This window comes from Callithrix jacchus, chromosome 2 (assembly GCF_049354715.1).
Source record: "Callithrix jacchus isolate 240 chromosome 2, calJac240_pri, whole genome shotgun sequence".
In the NCBI taxonomy this organism is placed as follows: Eukaryota; Metazoa; Chordata; class Mammalia; order Primates; family Cebidae; genus Callithrix; species Callithrix jacchus.
The window spans coordinates 191921075-191941349 of record NC_133503.1 but is presented as its reverse complement, the minus strand read 5'-3'; the positions used below and the strand labels follow the sequence as shown (position 1 = coordinate 191941349).

Below are 20275 nucleotides of genomic sequence, written 5' to 3'. Positions count from 1 at the left end.
AATTTATAATCCTTTGGGTATATACCCAGTAATGGGATTGCTGGGTCAAATGATATATCTGCTTCTAGATCTTGAAGGAATCACCACAGTGTCTTCCACAATGGTGGAACTAATTTACACTCTTACCAACAGTATAAAAGTGTTCTTTTTCTCTACAACCTCACCAGCATCTTTTGTTTCTTGACTTTATAATAACGACCATTCTGACTGAAGTGAGATGGTATCTCACTGTGGTTTTGATTTGAATTTCTCTAATGATCAGTTATGTTGAGCTTTTTTTCATATTTGTGGGCCACATAAATGTCTTCACACTGCTCAAGGAAATTAGAGACGACAAAAACAAACAGAGAAACATTCCATGCTCATGGATAGGAAGAATCAAGATCATGAAAATGGCCATATTGCCAAAAGTAATTTATAGATTCAGTGCCATTTCCATTAAACTACCATTGATATTTTTTAAAGAATTAGAAAGAACTATTTTCAAATTCATATGGAACCATAAAAGAACCTGAATAGTCAAGACAATCCTAACAAAAAGAACAAAGCCGGAGGCATCATGCTACCCTACCTCAAACTATACTATAAGGCTACAGCCAAAACTGCATGGTACTGGTATAGAAACAGACACATAGACCAATGAAACAGAATAGAGAACTCAGAAATAAGACCATACACCTACAACCATCTGATATTTGATGAACCTGATAAAAATAAGCAATGAGGAAAGGATTCCCTATTTAATAAATGGTGCTGGGAAAACTCATTAGCCATATGCAGAAAATTGAAACTGGATCCCTTCATTAAAACTTATACAAAAATTAACTCAAGATGGATTAAGGACATAACTGTACAACCCAAAACTATAAAAATCCTCGAAGAAAATCTAGGCATTACCATTCAGGACACAGGCATAGGCAAAGATTTATGAAAATGCCAAAAGCAATTACAACAAAAGCAAAAATTGAAAAATTTTTCTTCCATTCTGTAGGTTATCTCTTCACTCTGATGGTAGTTTTTTTTGCTATGCAGAGCTCTTTAGTTTAATTAGATCCCATTTGTCAATCTGTCCATCTGACAAAGGTCTAATACCCAGAGTTGACAAGGAACTTGAACAAATTTATGAGAAAAAACAAACAACTCCATTAAAAAGTGGGCAAATGATATGAACAGTTTTTTATACCAGCAAAATATTCTCAAAAAAATAATAAATGGCCTCAGAGAAATATTTTTCAGTCTCATCACCAGTGACATTTTGGAATGGTCAGTTATCTGTTGTTATGGGGACATTATCCCATATATTGTGTATGTTAAAAGTTTTGATTTTTACCCACCAGATGACAATGAAACTGGCCAGGTTATTCCACAGAACTGTTGTCTATGGATTTTTTTAAATAAGCATCGAAGTTGACACTCCCAGTCTTAAATCTTGAGAAACTTACATTTTTCTTACTTGAGTCCCTTTCTCAGAAAACTAACCATCAGTTTTCCCAGATAATCTCAAGAAACTGATACTTACCAGACAATCACATCTGGATAATGAGATGCCAGACACCTCACCTGTCATGATTTACTAACTGGCCACCTGCTGCCTGCTGAGCAACTTCTGTTTCTTACCCCTCCCAAATTCCTGCTTTCCATACATAGTTACATTTTTTCCTGCTATATGAATGCCTGATTTTACTTGGTTGAGGTGATGATTTTGCACCTGATCTTTCATTCTTCTTGGCTGCAGCACCCAAATAAAGCCTTCTTCCTTGGCAGTAGGCTTCTTCACTGGCTCTGTGCAGTGAGCAATGAGACCTAGAACTCACTCGTAACATTTCAGTAAAAACAGCAGCACCTCTTCATTTGTGATAAAAGTTTATCTGGACATTGACAAATGCGTCCCCGTCCATTAAGAACTACTGTCTTAGAGCAAATTTAAATCTAACAACTTCCAGAAATATGTGGCTCCAGGAAATCTGGAGGCAGGGGGTGCCTTTAAGATACTTTGTTAACATCTCAGAAATATGTTAAGGCAGTGCTTCAGATACCAACCCAATAAAACAAAAATGTCCCTAAAAACTTAACTGTATGTCTCTTTGTCCTTCTGGGCTAGACAATGCTGCTTTCAAGACTCTTAAGGGTATTGTCCCACAGTGGTTTCACCGAGAGCTCAAAACTTTCCATGCTCACAGACAGGAAGATTCAATATGAAAATGGCCACATTGCTAAATGTAATTTATATATTCAATGCTATTCTCATTAATGGCAGAAGAGGAATTATATCAAAGATATTCCTGGATATTGCTTTGATCTAATGATATAGATTACAATTTAATATATTTCAAACAATTTATAAAGTGTTTAAAGTAATTGTGCTAACTTGGAATGACAGTACAAGGATACAAGGCCGTTGGGTCTGCAAATTTCTTACTACAGCAAGCAGACTAAGAAAACTACTCAATTCCATACATGAAAATGGAAGGAATATGTGACCAGAAGCCACAGAATTATAGGGTAGACACAACAGGCCAGAGAACAGAGACAAGAGACACACAAAAAAATGTTTTCCAGAGAGTATGACTGAGCCCAAATCAAATAACTGGTAACTGAGTCCAACTCAATTTCAGAATTGTTAGAGAACAGTAACTTCTTTGTGTGCTGGTTTCCCTCAATTTCACAGGAATTTCCATAGCAATTAATTTTTACCTGCCATTATTGTATATTGGATATATGTATGGGAACAGGGATGAATAAGGTCAGATATCTAATCTCTTAAATTAACTGGTCTCCAAATCAAGAGGGACTGAATATGACCAATCTTATCTGCAGTGGAGCCTAATCCATATAAGATACTTGAACCTCATGTCTGAGCTGAAGCCATAAAAGGATGAGACTTTGGAAAGAGCTTGGGAAGAACTGAGTGCATTTTGCATAGGAATGTAAATAACTATGGTTGCAAACAGATATTGTGATTCTTCAATATTGCTGAATCTTCTCCCATGCAAAAGTAGGGCCTATGCCCTTCCTCTGTGATATGAAAGGACTTGTGAGCACTTCAACCTGTAGAGTTGCCACATGACATCTGAGTCTGGGTCATAAAAAGACCTTGAAGTTTCTACCCAATTCCTTGGTGCAACCTCCTGTAGCCCTGAGCCACCAGGCAGGATATCTGACTTGAGGCCCTAAGGCTACTCTGCTGGACAGGCACATGTAGGTCTGCCATCAAATGTGCCACCAAAGCCAAACTCTCAGCCATCCCTGCCAAGAGAAAAGCTATCTTGAACCCTCTGGACCAGCCCATAGGTGAACTGTAGGCTTTGCTGATGCCATGTCCTATTAAAGAAAAAAAATAAGTCATTTTCTACCTTAATGTGTGATTCACAAAATGATGACATATAATGAAGTGGTCATTGGCTTGTGCCACTAAGTTTTGGGGGTGGTTTGCTCAGCAGTTATAAATAATTAGAACATACCTGAGTCCTGTCACTTCTTTCTATTGAAGATATTTTTGTAGAATTTTAAATTTTGGTATATATTCTGTGGTCATTGTGCTTAGTTTGCAAGAGGAGTTTTGAGAAAATACAAAATTACACTACTACCAGTTTCCTGACATAACCTAAAGCCTTTCTTCTTCTTAAAAGGTATCAATGTCTTTGATAGGGATGAAGATGACAAGTCATTCAAATCCGCCGATAATCCAAAGCTAGATACAAAGAGTTAATGTATCATAGAAACTACACACAGAAAGAATCTTATGAAAAAAAATGATAGAATTAATCAAATATAAGGAAAGGCACAAGAAGAAAAATTAGAAAGCATTAGTTGGCCACTGATGACTTTAAGGATATTATTTTAATAAATGTTAAAATGATATTACAGAAGCTACATCTCAATGGAAATAAAACAGAAAAAATGCAGCAAATACCATGTTAAGTGGTTTATATAGAGTGTTTTGTATATATACAAATTCCTTGAGAAGCAGACATTAAGTCATCTCTTTAAAATAAAGGTAACCAGTCTAAGACTCGGAAAATAAAGGAACCTGCCTACAGTTGTACAGCTTGGAAATATTCAAGCAGGACTAAAATTGAAGGTTCATCAGACTCCAAAGTACATTATCTTCCTCTCCATACTATTTTATTTCTCTATTCTGGTGACAAAGACACAGTCCCAGCTCCCTAGAGATAGATAATAAAACCAGCCATTACAGAGCAGTGTGATGAATGCTGGAGAAGAATGTGAAGCTTATACTCTTGGGGTATAGATGATTACACCAAGACACAATTCTGTTTCTCTGGAAATATTCTCAGAAGGAGTGAGATTTAACCAACTCTAGTAAGACCAGGAAACCTACAGAGCAGGTGAAGAAAGAGGCAGCCAAGGCACCACGGTCCCAGACATGAGCTGCCATGTGTAAGCCATCAAGGCCTGAACAAACTTCATTTAGGAAATCTGTAGGAAAAAGAGCTCTTAAAACAGATCCTTCCAAGAGAAGGAGGAGGGTGGGTGAGGCAGGAAGCAGGGTAGGGAAGAGAAGAAATCAATACATTAATCTGGAGAAGTATATCAGACGTTGGTTTACATGGGCCCTAGGTGTAGAAAAAAGGGGTTTGAACTTTCTCCAAAAAGGTACAGCGAGCCAAGAAGAAATTTAAACAAGGTCAGAGTCCATGAGATGAGTATCTGAGTACTGATAGTCTCAGAAAAAAATCACTTTAGTCTCAGATCAACTTTTGATACAATCACTGTAGCCACAGAGATGAGCATGCTGAGAGTCTCTCCCCAGAGCTGGATTTAGGGCTGGCTGGGGCTGCAGCTAAAGGCAGACCCCCAGAGCCAAGCTGCTCACCAGTGGAAGCAGGTCATTCTTAGGATGGGTCAAGAGGGACTGGATGTTGGGAAAGCCATTGACCACAAAATTCATCACATATTCAGATGGCTGGATTCCAAGTTTTCATTTTTAAATTTTAGATGTCTTTGGTTGACAAAATTAACAACCTTTCATTGTTAATCTTACCAAAACATTTTTTGCCCTGTCAAATAAATGTAATACTACAGTATCCCAGAAAGGCATATTTCACTAATATAAAAAAGAATGATATCTTTATCATTTTAATTTAGAGAGAAATATAGAAACCAGTAGTTACACACACATTACTTATTTAGGAAGACATATACACCTATGTATAAAATTTAGTACATGTGGAATATTTGTTAAAAATATTAATAACCTTACAGTGTATTTCAAGGAAATTAAATCTAAAAGGCACTGAAGCTAAGGATACAGAAGAAAATGCACTAAATTATAAATACATATTTTTATTAACATACAATTATATTAAGAAATAAGCTCATTGAATTCGAAATGTCATTATTAAGCTTGCTTGGAATAGAAGTTTACTTGACAACTAAGCAAAACCATGAAGGCCTTGCTGGGGGAAAAGTGAAAACAAACACAGTATTTCTTACAGAATTTATTGTTGGCTGCGGGACACAGCAAATACATAGCTGGGTTACAAATTCTTTTCAGCTGGGAAACTGAAGTGATTGTGCTATGTTCTTTTTCTGTAATATAACAAAAGACAAGGAAGCCCGAGGAACAGTGTTAATCAAGAATAATCTAATGTAAGAGATGGAGGAAAGAAGATAAAATCTTTAACAAGGTAAGAGGTGAAAAGATTTTTAGCAAAAGACCTGGATGAGAATGGAACATTCTGGAGAGCACATCTTTCCCCTGCAGTAATTCCCGTCGAAAGATGAACGGATTACACGGAGTGTCCACAAATACCCAAGTTCTCTCAACTCTTTTGAGAATCAAAATATGATTCTTACATTCCCCCAGAAGACAGGAAAATTTACCCTTTCATTGGATAGTGGCCAAATCAAATTGTTTCTCCATCTTTAAAGAAAAGATAAGCCAAAAGTATGAAGACAATGTATGGACTATGTAGATGACTTTCCACAGACTCACTCAATTTCAATTACATTCATAAGAAAGCCATCAGTTTGATAGGTGTGTATTAAAATATGTCTTAGAGAGATGCAACATGAAACACAGGCCAAAAACTAAAAAGGAAAGAAAATAATAGAGTTTAAATGTAAACGTTGAGTAAAAGCCCCAAGTCACCTCACAGTGTCTGTATGATCTTGGTAGTGTTGCTTAGTTTTTCTGACTCAGGTTCTTCATTCATACAATGGAGAGAGTCTTCCTTGCACCATGGAATTGTTGTGGTTATTAAATGAAGTAATGTTTTGCAGGAACTCTTGTTCTACAACACTGGCTTAGTGAGAGTCTTATTAGTTGTGGAATAAAAATGTACTGATTGTCACATTTCCTAATTATTTCCAGCCATGCTCCATCAGTTCCTTCCCACATCCTAAAAGCAAGCTCCATTAATGTAATTTCAGGCTATTTTTAGAAACTGTCTCAGCAACCTTTGCTGTTAAAGCAGTAGTCAGTCCCAAGTCTTCAGTTTCCATGGTGCTAAATTTCTTTCTCCTCCTCATATCCCCAGACTCCCATCCATCTCTCCTCAGAGCAAGTGAGATTCCAATTGCTCTGAGAAGTAGTCAATTTCCCTAATAACCCTCCTATCAGTCTGGAAATGGTATTTGGCCCTAAAGCACAAGGGAACTCGGTGTCTATGGTGAATCCTTTCTGTCACACCTGCCAAGCCGGCTAGGTATCAGGTGGAAGACTGTTTCATCTGTTGATAGATTCATCCAAACAGACTGCCTAGACATTGCTCATCCCATGTAAGACTGACTCATATTCTCTAGCCAGCACCCTGGCTGGACAGGTGTCTCATTGCATTCCCTGATGTACTTTCCATTTTACTCCAAGCTGTGTTGCATTTGTGATGGTCAGTTTTTTCTGTCAACTTAATTAGGTTATGGTCACCTGTTGTTTTGTCCAACATCTGCCTAGATGTCACTGTGAATGTATATTGTTATGTGATTAATATTTACATCAGTAGACTTTGAGTAAAGCAGATTACCCTCCATGATGTGGATGGGTTTTATCTGATCAGTTGAAGGCTTTGAGAAAAAAGACTGAGGTTTCCAGAAGGAGAAGGAATTCTCAATACTGAGACATAGATATCCTGCCTGAGTTTCCAGACAGCCTGCTCTGCAGATTTTGTACTTTCCAGCACCCACAATTATGTGAGTCAATTCCTTAATATTTCTTTATCTATATGTATCTCTGAGTGTGTGTGTGCATGTTCATATATATATTTAAACAGACTGCCTAGGTATTGATTATCCTATGTAAGATTTACTTTTTTCCCCCAAGTTCTGTTGCTCTATGAGAGAGATTTTATTTGGGGACTGTATGTGTGTGTGTGTGTGTATATATATATATATGGAGAGAGATTTATCTCTCTATATATGCCATATATGTGTGTATGTGTGTGTATATATATACATATATATATGTATGTATACACACACACACACACACACACACACAGTGATTGGTTCATATGCCAGCTCAGGTTCCCCTTTATTTTCTTGTAAAGCTACCCCTTTCCCTCCCATGATGTCCTATTAATCTACTAACCCATGTATTTGTGAATCCATGAATGAATTAAAGCATTTATGAGGGAACATCCCACATGAGCCAGTCACCTGTTAAAAGCCTCATCTTTCCATACTATCATATTGGGCCTTAAGTTTCAATGTGAGTTGAAACCTCCCCAGCACACCTTCTCTTGTAGAAGAGGCTGGGTCATATCAAATTAGTCATATCTAGCAGATATATCGAACGTAAGATTAGGAAATAGCATGCTTCTTTCCTCTTTTCACATTTATGAGCAAATATTACAAGTCATTTTTTTTGGTGTCTTCCTTACTTTGGTGAGTGGAAGGCAACAGAGAACTCTCATCTTGAGCTCTCAGCATGGTGTCTGACACATAGTAGGTGCTCAATGGAACTGTGGCTATAATTATTCACAGACATGCGCCTTAAAAATGAGAGAGGGGCAAGGGAGGGGTGGGGAAGAATTAGAGGAGGGACAAGGGATGGTGGTAAGGCTAGATCTCTCAACTGGCATGTCCTTAAGCCTCTTGGGAAAGAAGCTGTACAATCACCTGTAGTTCTCAGACCTCAACATGTGAACTTGTTTGTGTCTTTTTCTGAGTGGTCAATTCCCAGTAAAGAGGGTACTACTCAGCCCCTAACACCATGGGATTACACTATTACCTAAGACCTTACCTAAAAACAAGATTGCAAAACCAGATAGTAAGCATTTGACCACCAAACACTAAAATAATATCCTTTAATCAAAAGATTATTTGAGGCTGGGCGCAATGGCTCATGCCTATAATCTCAGCATTCTGGGAGGACGAGACGGGCAGATCACGAGGTCAGGAGACAGATACTATAGTGAAACTTGGTCTCTACTAAAATATAAAAACTTAGCAGGGTGTGGTGGCACGTGCCTGTAGTCCCAGCTACTCAGGAGACTGAGGCAGGGGAATCACTTGAACCCAGGAGGCATAGGTTGCAATGAGCTGAGATCGTGCCATGGCACTCCAGCCTGGGTGACAGGGTGAGACTCTATTTCAAAATAAATAAAATAAAAATGATTTGGGTTGAGTTCAGCAGCTCTGGCTTCTAGTTCTGTCCATAGCCTTGGACAAATTACCTTGATGTGTTGCTGTGAGGACCAAATAGATGCCTTACGCCTAAGGGCTTTACAAAGTACCATCCAAGTGCTGTTCGAAGCGCAACTTCCCTTCCTCTTACCAAAGAAAATACTAACTTTTTTGCATTGATCAAATATTGTGCCTGTGACCAGTTTTATAATTTCAGCACAGATTCAAATCTATTGTGTTCCGTCAAATCCTATACAGTGACACTGTTTTTCAACCAGACTCAAGATGAATAAGATCAATGTTTTAACAAAAAATATCCCCATTTGAAATCCTGTAAAGCAGGGCTGCTGTATCGCTCACCTCCCCTTCTTCCGTGTCTGCATTTGAAAAACAGATGGTGCATGCAATGAGCTGACTGGGTGATTAATTGCCATTTCTCATAAGGAGACAAGCACTGTCTATACCAATGTTACTGTTTAGGTAGCATAGACAAGACACTGCCTTAAAAAGTAATTAAACCCTCCAACTAAATGTTGGCAGAAAGAACAATTTAGCATCAATTACTTAAACTATATTTTCATTCTTCAAATTTTTAAAGGGCAGTGTTAAATGGTTCTACGATGAGTCAATTCATTATGATTAACTCAGTAATGTCAGGAGAATTGCACTAAGTTCCATTCAAAACAAGTTGTTCTTGGACAGACGAGATTTTTTTCATGATGGCTCTTGACTGCTGACATATTCATTTGAATTATTAATACCAAAATCAATGTTTCAAGTGTAGTATGACACAGAAACAGGTACGTATCTCATGTTTTAAAACATATTAAAATTACTTTTGTGAATAAGATGTATATATGTCCTATTTTGCTGATAATCTTTGGACGTACTTCTGTATAATATATGTTACTTTTAGGCAAGAATATTAATTAAGCTCATTAATATTCAGAATTAATTGCCATTTATGGCACATCCCACATCTGATAACAATAGCATATGGTGGCTTCTCTCTTTTAAAAAAAAAAATCCCGAAATATCAATAGTTCAAGTGCTTATAAAAATCAAAAGTCAGTTATCTTCAAACTATGATTTAACACAGTCTTTCTTGATATGTATAATATTAACACATGGTAAGGTAAACAGAAACTATGCACCTCTATATACTCTCAAAATTATATATCTGTATTAAAATATAAGACACATATCATCTTACATTTCTTTTCTGGCTCTAATATTGCACATTTGTGCCCAACACATTAGTAAAGCCTTAATCACCGTGTGTCAAAATTTCCTCTCCATGCAATCTACCCAAAACTTCTTCCTACCCCTGTTGGAAAAAGAACAATACTAACTTTTCCAGAGACCAAGAGTTCAAGTCTAAGGTGGACAGATCTTCTACAATACAGAATAAAAAGATGAAGAGGTTAGTCCACACAGAGCACATTAGGGAGAACAGGGAGTCAAACTCAGGGAAACCAAATACAAGCTTTGAGACCACATGAAGATAAAAGAAACCGAGTTGAACTGAGTTAGGATCCAAATGAGATTCAGTTGGGAATAAAATGAGCAGGCAACAGAAGAGCAAAGAAGCAAGTCAAGTATACTCCCAGTTATTGTGCCAGTTCCCAGTACACAGTAGGGGCTCAATAAATACTTGATGAGTGAATTAAGGAATGAATGCATAAGTAAATGAATGGAAGTTCAACTGGCAAAAATTATGAGGGTTATTTTCAGCCATGCTTTATTCAGCTGGTTATATCTTATCATAAAACTGAGAGTTAAAAGTAACAACATGAGGTGTTCACTCTCTGCCTTTCAAATTATTTCTTATGAGTCTCTGGTTGATTGAAAGATCCTGGTTTTCAGCCTGTATCTATTTGGCCTTTGTCTGCTTTTAGACTCTCATCCAGGCTGTGTAAAACCAGGGTTATGACCCAACTGCTAAGTTTTTGAATCTAGCAGGTTTATCCGTAGTTTGTGTCCTTGATCATGAATGTCCTATTGTGTTTGTGTAGTACCAAATTAAGACAAGTCACTTCCTGAGTTATCCTGAGTCTATTCTCCTCTGAAATTTTATGAGCAACTTTTTCTTCATGTACAATGCCCCATCCTACTTATTAAGATTCATTTTCCAGCAGTTTTTCCCCATTGTGAACACTGTTTTATAAGAAACCGCTGGAAGGATTGTCTTGAGTGTACATAAGGGCTAGACCTCTCCAGCCTAACTGTTACATAACCTCCCTAGTGGAAAAGGCAAAATTGCAGCTGCTCTTCTGAAATTCACCTGCAGTGCTTCCAGTGAATACCTATCAGCTATTCTGCGATTTTTCTGTTCCCAAGTCCATCAGAAGCTGCCTGCTGCTGCTGTTTCCTCCCACAGCATGCCAATTCCAAGCGGGACTTGGGGCTATAGGTAATGTCCTCCAGTCACCTATATGTTTATGAAGATGTGCTGTGTAGAGGACAATACTTTTTTAAAGATGGCTGCAGCCATATCTTTCATTCCACACAGTTGCTTTACAATGTGGTTTTGACATCATGCCCTCGACAGATGGAATTTGTATCTTCTCTCCCTGAAACTTAACTGGCGTTTTGGACTGAATCTGTAGAGTATGACAGAAATGCCACTGGTGACTGCTGGGGCTGGATCTGAGGTACAAAGCTTTTGCCTTTCTTGATGAAATACTCTTGAAATCTTCAGCCATAATATAGGCATGCTGTCTTTCCAGAGGATATTATGTTTTGAGGAAGCCCATGAGACATGATCTGGAGATTCCATAAGGAGAGATCCTGAGAACACATGAAGAGGGAAGTTACCTGGCCAATCCTGAGCTGCTTCAGCACCTATTGTTCCAGTTCCAGCCACAGTCTGACTGTAGCATTAGGAGAAGCCTGGAGCTAGAACCACCCGCTTAAGCCATTTATAAAATTTTCTATCCGACAGATATTATGAGTGATAATAAAATGTTATCTTAAGCCACTAAATTTGGTGATGATTTGTTTTGCAGCAACAAATAACCCAAAATTCTTGTCACCTAGCTTTATTATAAATACAGGCCAAGGGTGTCTGGGTTTGCTGTTGAATTATTCTAGCTGGTTTTATGGAATATTTGGAAAAAGTATGCTACCACTGCAACTATTTTGCCAGAATCTTCAAGTGGGATTTATTATTATTTGCTTGGGTGACACTAATATCCTGACAAATTTGAGAACCACCTGTTTATATAAAGTGTTTCCAAGAAATGATTCTCAACTCTTGGAGTCAGCTTTATATCTGGACTTCCCCCTTGGTTTATGTGGCCAAATTTTACCTCGATGCATCAAGAAGTACATGAAATTGAACTAATCAGCAATAGAGTAGATTCTACAAATTTCCTTGCAGTGCTTCTGCAGATTTCCATGCTGAGAATTTGATTGGCAGTTGTCATAATTTCTGTGGGCAGTGATTGACCTCATCCAGTCAGTTTTCTTCCTGATGTTTCCTAGCTGGTGGATATCCCAAGTGAATTAATGGGGTGAGGAGAATATGTAAATGATAATCTAAACTCTTCTCTTCTATGTACATATTTAGAGTGGAGAGCCTCCTGTCTATTTAAAAATGTTCCACGACTTAATAAATGAGTTAATTTGTACAAAATGTTTGTAAGCACAAGAAACAAAAATATTGACAATTTTAAAAATTGTTTTATTTTGTAATTCAACCAAGTGTAATAATTTGGATTATTTTTCTCCAAATATTCATTCCCCTCCTTTTCACATCATAGAGTATCCTTTATCATGTTATTCATGTTCAGCTTGGCCATGTGAATTTTGGCTAATGGAACACTAGTAGACATAAAAACTTGTAGCTCATTCTTGGATCTTCCAGTTTTTGAACTACCACAAGCAGAGTGTCTATCAGATAATAACTTCTCCTTTAACCTGGGCCCAAGAAAAAACACCCATGTAGCAGACCTAACTCAGTGTGCTGCCTGGGGTCAAGACCAGCCAACCCATAGCCTGAAGCAGAGCCATTTAGTGTGGCCAACACAGAAGAGCCAAACTGTAGTTTCTCTGCAGAGCTTTGAGCATAAGCAATAAATGTTTACTTTTGGAATCCACTGAATATTTGTGTAGTTTATAAATAAAAGAGGTTTATAGAGAAATTTATTTAGCTAATGGTTCTGCAGGCAGGGAAGTTCAAGAGCATGGTCCTGGCTTCTGGTAAGGGCTTTCGTGCTGTATTACAACATGGCAGACAAGTTTGAAGAAGAGCAGACATGTTCGAAGAAACAAACTGGGAGGCCTTCTGGCTTTATAACACCCTACTCTCTAGGAGTGTTATGTTAGTTCTCTAGAACTAATCCAGTCTCCAGAAAGCTCGGAGCCTTCATCACTCAAAAGCTGCTCATTAAATCCTGCCTCTTAACACCACCACATTGAAAACCAAATTTCAACATGCACTTTGGTGGGGCCAAAGAGACCACATTCAAACCACAGCATAGACCAAAAGTCAGCAAACTACAACCTACATGCCAAATCCAATCTGTGGACAGTTTTTTAAAATAAAGTGTTATTTATGCATTGTCTCTAGCTGCTTCCATGCACCAATTGCAGAACAGAGCAATTGTGGCAACAACAACGTAGTCCACAAAGCTTAAAATAGTGACTGTCTGATCTTTACAGAAAACACTGATCTACCAAATATGGAAGAATGATTCATACAAGGAGTGATCAGAACTAATCACCCATTCAGGATTCCCATGAAATAGGATTCCCACGAAAGGCTGAGTGGAAGTTCACTGTGGCAAAGCCTAGCTCTGATAGATGGATCTTCAGCCTCAGTTCTGCACTCACCCCTGTATTTACCTTGTCTTCTGACTTTGCAGTTCTTCTCACTATAGGAATAAAAAAATTAGTATTTCTTTGACTTTATTCATCTTTCTTTTTACTTTGTTCATCTTTTTTCTTGCTTATGCCAATCAAATGAAAAGCAAGTGACCAGTACCAGAAGCATTGATTCTGAGACGATGCCATAAGAGCCCTGCAACTTTCTGCTTGCCTCTGCATCTTTGCTTGAGCACCATCAGGCCTAAGTAGCCCATCAGCCTAGGACAGAGACAAGAAACTCATGTAAGAAAGCTGCCACAGGGAAGGAACCCAAAATGAGCCTAGATCAGACTGACTGACCTCCTGTCCCCACCAACCAACCCACAGATGTGTTAAGCAAATAAATGCAGAGGTTTACATGCTGCTGAGGGTTTGTGGTGCTGTTACACGACATCACTGGAGCCAGAGTTAACTGACTGTACTAGGTAGAATTTTAAGATGACACTCAATATATATCCCTCCCTAGTATACATGACTTATAAAACCCAAGTCTGTGAGTATGATGAATTTTACTTCTACAATTAGGTTATCGTACGTGGCACAGTTAACTTTAAGAAAGGGAAATTATCTGAGTATCACTAGACTAATCATAAGAGTCCTTCAAATCTGCATCTTGAGGTCAAAAAGATGGGAGAAGTCAAATTTGCAGCATAAGAAGGATATAATGGACTATCGCTGGCTGGGAGATGGAGGGAACCAGATGAAAAGGAATATAGGTGGCCTTTAGAAGCTGAGAGGTTCCCACAGGTGACACTGAGCAAGCAAACAGGGATCTCCATCTTACAACCATAAGGGATTGAATTCTGCCAACACCTGAATGAGCTTAGAAGCAGTGTTTTCCCAGAGCATTGTGATGAAGACTCTGCTGAGCCAATACCTTGATTTCAGCCTTGTAATATCTTCAGCGGAAAATCTAGCCACACCATGATAGACTTTTGACCTGCAGAACTCTTAGTTGTTAAAAGGATGTAGTTTTAAGCTACTACATTTGTGGTAATTTTTTACACAGCAACAGAAAATGAGCACCCTGATACAACCTCTCTGTGTCCCATTTTCATCAATGTGGATTAAAACTATCTCTCCTCATAGGAGTATTGTGAAATTAAATAATGTAGTTAATTTTATTACAGTACCAAACACATAGCAAACTGCTGAGTAGGTTTTTTCATTATTTTATTATTTTTACTGACACCATTACTAGCTTGTAGTCCAATCCAACCATAATCAATGTTGAGGCACCCAGTGATGCAATGATAAACTCTAGACTGTATGAACATTCCAATAAATATTTGTTGAACAAAAAATTAATTCATCTGGAGAGTAGATTTGAGCCTGAATGAAGCAATAAGTTTTACCTGTGGGTAGAAAAGTGAATGAAGTGCCTAGAGACTAATCTGTGATTATGTGAAATGGGAATAGTATTTTATGATCTAGTTAGACTCCATACTCTGGGCAATTAAACTACAAACTTCAACACAGCCATATCTATTATACAAGATACTTCAATTAATGTGTATTCCATAGTAAAAGAACACTGAATTGTAATGAGAAAAGTTTATTTCTAACATTATACTTTCAAGACAGTGTTACAGCCTAAATTTTCTTTCCTTGAAATGTGTATGTTGAAGTCTTAACTCCCAGTACTTTAGAATGTCACTGCATTTGGAGATAATGCCTTTAAAGAGGTGACCAAGTTAAAATGAGGCCTTTACAGTGGGCCCTTACCCAATCTGTTGTGCTTATAAGAAGAGGGTATGGCTGGGCGCTGTGGCTTATGCCTGTAATCCCAGCACTTTGGGAGGCTGAGACAGATAGATCGCTTCAGGTTAGGAGTTTGAGACCAGCCTGGCCAAAATGGTGAAACCCTGTCTCTACTAAAAACACAAAAATGAGCTGGGCATGGGTGCACACATGTAATCCCAGCAACTCAGGTGGCTGAGGCAGGAGAATTGCTTGAACCTGGGAGGCAGAGGTTGCAGTGAGCCAGGATTGCCCCACTGCACTCCAGCCTGGTGCCTGGTGACAGACTGAGACGCTGTTTCCAAAAAAAAAAAAAAAAAAAAAAAAAGAGGAGGCTATTGGGACACAGACCAGAACAAACAGAAGACCATGTGAGGACACAGGGAGGAGGAGGACGAAAGTCGCAAAAGAAACCATGCCTACCAACACCTTGACCTTGGACTTTCACCCTCCAGAAATAGGAGGAAACAAATGTTTGTTATCTAAGCCACCTAGCCCACGGTACTTTGTCATGGCAGCCCCAGAAAACTTATATAGACAGGAATACAGACCAATTTGAGAGCGTAATAGTTTTATTTGGGAGAATTTTTTACCAAAAAAAAAATTAGCTTTCTATTCTAATATATTGTCTTATCAATCTTTCCCAAGAAGTCCACTTCATAGCACTGGAGCTTCTTGTATTGCAACTTGAATATTCCTGAATAGGAAAACCTCCCGACAGAAATTTTATATCTGTTATGTTTAGAGCCACACAACCCCTTGCTGAACATGACCCAGCACAAGAATTCTCAGACTGTTGCAAATATATTCATACCTTATTTATTTAAATATATGCATGCATATATTATAGTGGATATTAAAAATGGAACTTAATAGTTATGGATTAAACTAATAGTTTCCATAATTTTTATATAATGGCCACAAAAAATCTGTTTTCCTATCGGTATGTTGTATGATGAACACACAACATTTGCGATCACTTCATTTTGCATTCTGCTACTGAACTACATTTGCCATCTGCTGGCTCACTAAAAAAATTGTCAGTCCTTTTCAGCCATCTTGCATTGTGCTTTAGTCTTGCTATCACTTTAAAATATTTGACAATATGAATATCATATTTTGAATGCCCTTGAATAAATTACTATGTAGGGTCCCAGGCATTTGGCCAGGTTTGAGAGGTTTTGCCATATTTCTTGGTAATTGGAAACATATAACTTTGCATCCAACTCTTAAACAGACTCCTTGTTACCCAAGGTCAGTATATTTGTTTGTATGACCAAGGCTGAGAAGGTGCATATCTATTTGAGGCAAACTCCTCCGCGTAAGCCTTGAAACAGCAGTGACTTAGATAGGGAAGGTGAGGAAGCTGAAGCCCAGTCAAAACCTGAGATAAGAATACAAGACGCAGTTGATGACAATATACACCTTGCTTTGCTTTCCTCTGCAACTTCCCTGTCGACAAACTTAGAGATATAGAGATACTGAATTGAGGTCACATCAGTCTAATGCTGGAAAATTTCAGCATTCAGAGAAATAGAAGAGTCTCAGAATAAAAACTGCAGATACCCCAATGCTTCTGGTCAGTGTAACCCTTTATTTTCTTCAGGAATGTGTGGCTCTATCATAACATACTCATTAAGCCCACACCCTTTGGGTTTAGGCAGCCCTGTATTCAAATCCTCATTCTGTTATTAGCTGATTTTGGATAAGTTCCCAGAACTCTCAGCCCCAGTTTCTTTGTAAAATAGGAATGATACTAGTCCATGCTTCATGGTATTTTTTGAGAGAATAAAGACAATCTACTTATAATGAGTGTGAAATACTGCTGTTTTGTAATACTTTATTATAAATCCTCTTAGTAAGAGTTACATGAAAGGTCATATACTCAGAGGATTAGGTCTTGTTTAGGCACCATTTTATAAGACATTGTGTTTACGCTTGGTTTCAGTTTACTGGTTCAAAAGCCAAAGATTTTACCCAGTTCAGATCTTCTGATAAATAGTACAAAGGGAAATTCCCCTATTGTAGAGCTTATAAAGACAAGAAAGTATCAGTAGAAAATGAAACCATTTTATAGAATTAAGTGTCTGTGATGATCTAATCATCCAACATACCTTAAGCACAGAGAGATGTAGACAGACACAAGTACGTACAATACACACCGTCACAGAAACTACAGTTACATAATATAGTGTAGAGTGGTTTTACATTTAATCAAGTCCTGCTAATTACTTTATTAGAACGTTCTCATTCATGGAAGAGAGGGTATAGTCTAGTTTTTTTTTTGTTGTTGTTGGTTTCTGCATTATTCTGATTGATTATTGCAGCCTACACTAAAACTCCCATGTGAGTCACCTACTAACTGTAGAATTAGTCACTTCACAAATCAGAAATTGCACACTACTGCAGAGCGTCTGCTGCCCCTGGACTTATACTGCACGTATTTCATCAGATTGAATTTGCTGCTTCTAAATAGTTCTCTACTTTCTCTTTCATATGTCATGGAAGCACTGGAATTGGGGGGAGTGACTCTCTCTCTAGCATACTCAAGCTATGTATTTATTGTCAACAAAGCCTACTACAAAAACACTAGGAAAAAAAATGCCTACTATGTTTTTCTTGTTGGATTGACAGAAAAAAGAATAATTTTGAACCCAGGAAATATTAGCACATTATTTCTATAACCTTTGCTTTATGGTGTTGCATATTTTTCAAAGGTTACCTTTGCTCAATGTCTGAAGGAACTTAGTTTAAGGATTATCCATTGAGTTCCAGTGCAAGGATTTTACTATTTACCTTTTCTGTGGTTAGCTGCACATCAATTATTCTGTACTTCTTCGTAGAGATTTCATATCTATGTTTTTCTTCAAATAAAAAGTTTTCTAAAGTCTAATGATTGGGTCCTAGGTGACACTTCCCATATAGTGTTTTCAAAGAATTAAATAAGTGATGGGTGAGCTTTCTTGTCCCTCTCCAAAAAAGAAACTATAACACTGATAATTGTCCTTTCAGTCTGACCCAACAAGAACATGGCCATCTACAATAGTCTGAAATATTGCTTGGCTTACAGTAAACTACACCTCTGTTGCTTCCCTTCCTAATATACTCACCTGAACCACTTCATGATACCAACTCATTCTATGCTGAACTATATGAGACAACACCTGTATGAGTCTCCAGACTAGGGTAGATAAACAAGAAGATGGAAACTTTAGTTTTAAAAGTCTAGAGGCCAGTTAAAATAATATCTTGCATTTTTTCATTCTCTACTAAAAACAGGACATGAAAGTTAATATATGATTACACTGGTTTTACCCCTTGTATGAGTTTTCTATTACTGCTGTAACAAATTATCCCACTCTTTTCTGGTCTATAAAAACACAAATGTAGATCTTACAGTTCTGGTAGTCAAACATCTGAAATGGCTTTCACTAGGCTAGAATCAAGTTGTTGGCAGGATGCATTCCTTTCTAGAAGCTCAGGGAAAATCTGTGTGCTTGCCTTTTCCATCTACTAAGGGCTAACCTCATTCCTTTACTGCCTTACTTTATCTTCAAACCCATTCCTCTCACGATACTGTCGGCAGTTCTCTTCTATTTTCCCCTGTAAAGTACTTTGTGATTACATTTGGATACAAATTATCTAGGATACAAATAATCCTAGATAATTGCTCTATTTTGACATCACCTGATTAGCGATCTTAATTTTACCTGTAACTTTAATTCTTCACTTTCCATGTAACTTTTTCATAGGTTCTGAGGATTAGGACATGAACATCTTCTCCCTACCATGTCTCTTATGAGTAATTCTTTGACATTTTAGGTCGTTTTGATAGTCCAATTCTAGGAAGAAGAAAGCACAACGTTATTTACAATGAGGAAATGATTTCAAAAAACAGCGCCGGGAAGTCATGCTCCTTTTACAGACGTCTCTAGATGGAAATGATTGGCAGAGATGAAGCCAAGTTGTAATTTCATTTTCTCACTGATGATGGATTCAACAGCCTGATCACCCTCAATAGCAATATTAACTAGGAAGACATTACAGTATATTGAAAATGTTTCCTCAAAGTAACTTTGCAAATTCATTAGGCCAAAGTAAAATTTATTTTTCTTAAGAAAGTGACAGCAAGATTTTTTGTGACTTGCTTGTGAACAATAGCTGACCAAGGCTTATTGCTAACTTCTTTCAAGAAAAAAATGGTAAAATCCTTTCACAGGTGTTTGGTTTCATGTAAATAGACAATAAAGAACAGTTTGAGTAAGGCTCTGCCAACACATTAGAAGAGCATTTAATGTACATTAAAATTACTGCAGTTTACCTGAACTATCACATATATAATGGCATAAAACCTACTGGCAAATACTGAAATTTCTAGAAGAAAACAGAAGGCATATAACATTTTAAAACCTAACTTACTGGGAAACTTTAATTTTGAAAATAAAAAAGAAATTGCAAATTATATTAAAATACTGAGGATTAAAAGTCTAATTCAAACCAGAAGCACATGAAATTCAAATATGACTTTACTAATCACTCTCTGTGCATATGCATAATGTGTTTTCAGAAAAACTTCCTGGTTTAAAGAAAAATTTAGAATAATTCAAAATTAAACATACCCTTGAATATTTACCAACTTCCGCCCTGAAGGAATACAATCTCACTAATGAATTTTTGTTAGTAGTTTGACACTTACTAATACTCCAAAAGTAAAATTAGTAATCTTGCTCTCTTATTCTGATCTTGTTCTACAGTTTGAAACATATAAAGGAAATATTGCAATGATCTATACTAGAATATTTTCCATATTAAAGTAAAACTCACAGATGAGTAGATGGCATTTTTCAAGAAACGTATTCATACTGTTTTCATACCTATAATGTATGAAGCGATAGTACCTATCTCATTTCCTCCTCAAAACACCTGCTTTATCCATGTCTTATATTTGCCCAAAAAAAATATACGTCTTTGAATTCAGTATTGTCTTTTAGGGATTATCCTTTGGAAATTTTCAAGTATTCCTGAGATTGTTATCATTTGTCTTATGATTACATCATAATAATGACAATAAAACAATAAT

General features: G+C 37.3%; 1 long non-coding RNA gene across 3 annotated transcripts in view; it reads right to left on the bottom strand.

Moving 5' to 3' along the window:
* Positions 1-20275, bottom strand: part of LOC118151595 (uncharacterized) — an 84458-nt gene that overhangs the window by 19487 nt on the left and 44696 nt on the right. For 2 of the 3 annotated variants that reach the window (XR_004739991.3, XR_004739992.3), the window contains exons 3-4: positions 18906-19037; positions 13574-13674 (exon numbers count right to left, since the gene is read on the bottom strand). This is a non-coding gene — a long non-coding RNA (uncharacterized LOC118151595). Of the gene's footprint in view, positions 1-12250; positions 13675-18905; positions 19038-20275 lie in introns of those variants that run through there. The other variant, XR_013532687.1, reaches the window with a different exon arrangement.